Source organism: Hordeum vulgare, chromosome 3H (genome assembly GCF_904849725.1).
Source record: "Hordeum vulgare subsp. vulgare chromosome 3H, MorexV3_pseudomolecules_assembly, whole genome shotgun sequence".
NCBI lineage: Eukaryota > Viridiplantae > Streptophyta > Magnoliopsida > Poales > Poaceae > Hordeum > Hordeum vulgare.
Window position 1 is genome coordinate 435,370,552 of NC_058520.1, and position 5,447 is coordinate 435,375,998.

Consider the following 5,447-nt stretch of genomic DNA (forward strand, 5'->3'; position numbering starts at 1 on the left):
CCAGTTCATATGTAGATGGATGAAGAGGGCAACCCCATATATGTGAAGCATACCACTCGACAGTGTCGCCTCCTGATCCAGGGGTTCGGCGAAGGGCAACCGAGTGAAAAGGACAACGAACAGGATGAGGAGGATAAGGAGGATCCGTTCCCCCAAGTCCATGCAACTCTCATGATTTTTGCTGACGTTGAGAGCAAGAGTCGACTGAAGCTGGTGAACAGAGAGGTGAACATGGCCACCCCCACCAACCCCAAGTTCCTCAAATGGTCTCAGACTGCGATCACCTTCAACCAGTCGGATCATCCGGCACATGTACCCACCCCCGGGAGACAGGCTCTGGTCGTCGACCCGGTGGTGGAAGGAGTTCGACTACGCAAAGTCCACATGGACGGCGGCAGTGGCTTGAACATCATGTACGCCGACACACTCAAGGGGATGGGCATCCCGATGTCCAAACTCAGCGAGAGCAGCATGTAGTTCCATGGAGTCGTCCTTGGACGGAAGGCCAACTCACTCGGCCACATCAGTTGGACGTCGTTTTCGGATCCGACAAGAACTTCCGCAAGGAAAAGCTGACGTTCGAAGTGGTCGACTTCCAGAGCGCTTATCACGCAATTCTGGGCCGCCCAGCGTATGCACGTTTCATGGCCCGTCCATGTTACGTATACCTGAAGCTGAAGATGCCAGGCCCGAAGGGTGTGATCACCATCACAGGCAATCGGCAGCGAGCCGAAGAGTGTCTGCAGCAGGGATCAAGAATCGCCGACCAGCAGATGGCCGTCCTCCAGCTTGACGAGTACAAGAAAACAGTCGACTCCGCCGACCTGATGCGCTCAAAGAAGCCAGCTTCAGAGTCTGCATTCCAGTCGGCGGGAGAGACGAAGAAGGTCAGCATCCACCCGACGGACAACACTGCTGCCCCGACGAACATCTCCACCACCCTCGATCCTAAATAGGAAGCCGAGCTCACCCAATTCCTCCATGAGAACTGGGACATCTTCGCATGGAAACCCTCTGACATGCCAGGTGTACCCAGGGAGTTGGCTGAGCACCAACTGCAAGTGGATTCCACCGCTCGGCCTGTCCGAGAGCGCCTGCGCCGGTCCGCCGCACACAAGAGGAAGGCAATCGGGGAAGAGGTGGCCAAGCTGTTGGCGGCCAACTTCATTCGTGAGGTTCACCACTCCGAGTGGCTCGCCAATGTTGTCATGGTGCCCAAGAAGGATAAGTCGCTCCGAATGTGCATCGACTTCAAGCATCTCAATAAGGTCTGCCCGAAAGACCATTTTCCGCTCCCCCGCATAGATCAAATTGTCGATTCGACTGCGGGTTGCGAGCGTCTGTCATTTCTTGATGCCTATTCGGGCTATCATCAGATCCGTCTGTATGGTCGCGATGAGTTAAAAACAGCCTTCATCACCCCATTCGGGTGCTTCTGCTACATCACTATGCCATTCGGTTTGAAGAATGCAGGAGCTACCTTTATGCGCATGATCCAAAAATGTCTCCTCGACCAGATCGGTCGGAATGTGGAGGCGTATATGGATAATATCGTAGTCAAGTCACGCAAAGGTCCCGACCTGCTGACTGACTTGGCAGAAACATTCACCAACCTTCGTAGGTACGATATCAAGCTCAACCCCGCCAAATGTTCATTCGGCGTTCCCAGCGGAAAGTTACTCGGTTTCTTCGTTTCCGAACGAGGGATCGATGTCAACCCCGAAAAGATCGGGACCATCGTCCGAATGGAGAGGCCGGTCAGAATACACGATGTTCAACGGCTCACAGGTTGCCTAGCGGCTTTGAGCAGGTTCATCAGTCGACTCGGCGAGAAAGCACTTCCTCTGTACCGACTCATGAAGAAATCAGATACTTTCGAGTGGACAGACGAAGCCCAAGTCGCATTCGACGACCTCAAAGTCGTACTTTCCACCCAGCCGGTTCTTACTGCTCCGCTCAGTAAAGAGCCCCTTCTTCTGTACATCACGGCTACAAATCAAGTCGTCAGTATTGTTCTTACAGTCGAACGAGAAGAAGAAGGCAAAGCATACAAAGTTCAGCGGCCAGTGTACTACGTCTCCGAAGTCCTGATTCCTTCCAAGCAGAGGTATCCCCACTATCAAAAGCTTATCTACGGGATCTACATGACTGCGAAGAAGGTGGCCCATTATTTCCAAGACCACTCGGTGTCTGTCGTTTCTGATGCTCCGTTGTCGGAAATTCTCCACAATCGAGACGCGTCAGGCCGAGTGGCGAAGTGGGCGATGGAGATGTTGTACTACGATATCAAGTTCGAGGCCAAGAAAGCTATTAAGTCTCAAGCTCTGGCTGACTTCATAGCAGAATGGGTAGAACAACAGCAACCGACCCACATCTACTCGGCCCATTGGACAATGTTCTTCGATGGGTCCAAGATGTTGAATGGCTCCGGCGCTGGAGTTGTGATCATATCGCCAAAGGGCAACAAACTCAAGTACGTGCTACAGATACACTTCGATTCCTCCAACAACGAGGCAGAGTATGAAGCTCTCCTCTACGGATTGCGCATGGCCGTCTCACTCGGCGTCCGTCGCTTGATGGTCTACGGCGATTCGGATTTGGTGATCAATCAAGTGATGAAAGAGTGGGACGTCAGGAACCCCACCATGACCACATACTGCAATGCAGTGAGGAAGCTTGAGAAGAAGTTTGAAGGTCTAGAACTTCACCATGTTCCGAGACTGAAGAACCAAGCAGCTGATGAGTTGGCAAAACTCGGATCCACTCGGAGACCAGTCCCGAGTGACGTCTGCCTCGAGCACCTTCACCTTCCCTGAGTCAAACAAGATCCTTTTACAGAGGAACCAGTACAACCAAAGAGTTCAACAGATCCGACTGAAGTCGATGTACCTGCTGTGGTTGATTTGATCATGGAGATTCTTGCTGTCATCCCCGATTGGACTGTGCCGATCATTGCATATATCATGAGGCAGGAATTACCAGAAGACGAAGTCCAGGCCAGGCAGATAGTCCGAAGGTCGAAGTCATTCACTGTCATTGATGGCCAATTGTACAAGGAAAGCGTTTCAGGCGTTCTTCAACGATGCATCTCTCCACAGGAAGGGCAGCTGATCCTGGAGGATATTCACTCGGGAACCTGCGGTCATCACGCCTCTTTGAGAGCAATCGTCGCCAAGGCATTAAGGGCTGGTTTCTTCTGGCTGCAGGCAAACGAGATGGCTAAAGATATGGTTGACCGATGTGAGGGCTTCTAGTTCTACTCCAACAAGTCCCACAAGCCGACGTATGCGTTGAAGACAATCCCTCTTGTGTGGCCGTTTGCAGTGTGGGGATTAGATACGGTCGGTCCATTTAGGACAGGCCAAGGTGGATACACACATCTGTTGGTGGCAGTCGACAAGTTCACGAAATGGATCGAAGCCAAGCCCATCAAGAAGCTCGACGCCTCAACAGCCGTCAAGTTTGTCAGGGACATCATCTCCAGATTCGGTGTACCTCACAGCATTATCACGGACAACGGGACAAACTTTGACTCGGACAGATTCAAAGGTTTCTGTACAAGCCAAGGTATCCGAGTGGACTTTGCTTCCGTGGCGCACCCGCAGTCCAATGGACAAGCAGAGCGGGCGAACGGACTTATTCTGCAAGGTTTGAAGCCCCGACTCCTGCGAGAGGTAGGACACGCCGCTGGCGCTTGGGTCACCGAGCTACCTTCAGTGCTTTGGGGTCTTCGCACAACCCCGAACAGATCTACAGGGCGATCACCGTTCTTCCTCGTCTACGGAGCAGAAGCAGTCCTTCCGAGTGACTTACTTCACAACGCTCCACGAGTCGAACTCTTCTCCGAAGCTGAAGCAGAACAAGCAAGGCAAGACGGAGTGGACCTTCTAGAGGAGGAGCGCGAGATGGCACTGACTCGCTCAACCATTTATCAACAAGATCTGCGGCATTTTCACGCGCGACATGTCAGGAGTCGTACGTTCCAAGCAGGCGACCTGGTGCTCTGAGTGGATCAGCAAAGACCTCACAAATTGGCTCCTGCCTGGGAAGGACCCTTCATCATCTCAAAGGTGCTGAACAATGGAGTATACAGGCTCTACAACGTCGACAGGGAGATAGACGAGCCGCGAGCATGGAATGGAGATCTCCTGAAGCGCTTCTACACGTGACCGTCGACTGAAGCAATGTAAAGAACAAGTATTGGTGAAATAATATAAAGCAGATTGAGTTTTTTGCACGTTCAAAGTTCTTCCACGGTCGCAGACTCCGGTCTCAAAAAAAAACTTAGCTGCGATCCAGAATCGCCTAAGTATTAACCCTCTCCGAGTGTGCACTTAACGTCACACTCGGGGACTTAGCTGCGATCCAGAATCGCCTAAGTATGAACTTTCTCCGAGTGTGCACTTAACGTCACACTCGGGGACTTAGCTGCGATCCAGAATCGCCTAAGTATGAACTTTCTCCGAGTGTGCACTTAACGTCACACTCGGGGACTTAGCTGCGATCCAGAATCGCCTAAGTATGAACTTTCTCCGAGTGTGCACTTAACGTCACACTCGGAGACTTAGCTGCGATCCAGAATCGCCTAAGTATGAACTTTCTCCGAGTGTGCACTTAACGTCACACTCGGAGACTTAGCTGCGATCCAGAATCGCCTAAGTATGAACTTTCTCCGAGTGTGCACTTAACGTCACACTCGGAGACTTAGCTGCGATCCAGAATCGCCTAAGTATGAACTTTCTCCGAGTGTGCACTTAACGTCACACTCGGAGACTTAGCTGCGATCCAGAATCGCCGAAGTATGAACTTTTTCCGAGTGTGCACTTAACGTCACACTCGGAGACTTACCTGCGATCCAGAATCGCCTAAGTATGAACTTTTTCCGAGTGTGCACTTAACGTCACACTCGGGGGACTTAGCTGCAATCATGAATTGCCTAAGTATTAACTTTCTTCGAGTGTGCACTTAACGCCACACTCGGGGACTTAGCTGCGATCACGAATTGCCTAAGTATTAACTTTCTTCGAGTGTGCACTTAACGCCACACTCGGGGACTTAGCTGCGATCCAGAATCGCCTAAGTATGAACTTTCTCCGAGTGTGCACTTAACGTCACACTCGGGGACTTAGCTGCAATCACGAATCGCCTAAGTATTAACTTTCTTCGAGTGTGCACTTAACGCCACACTCGGGGACTTAGATGTGATGCAGAAATGCCTAAGCACCCACATGCCTTCGACTGTATCCTACAGGTACACTCGGGTAATCAACTGACAACTACATGAGTTGCACACCCTCATTGAGGCTCATGTGGATGTCAAAACAACTAACAACTACATGAGTTGCAGACCCTCATTGAGGCTCATGTGGAGGTCAAAACAACTGACAACTACATGAGTTGCAGACCCTCATTGAGGCTCATGTGAAGGTCAAAACAACTGACATCTA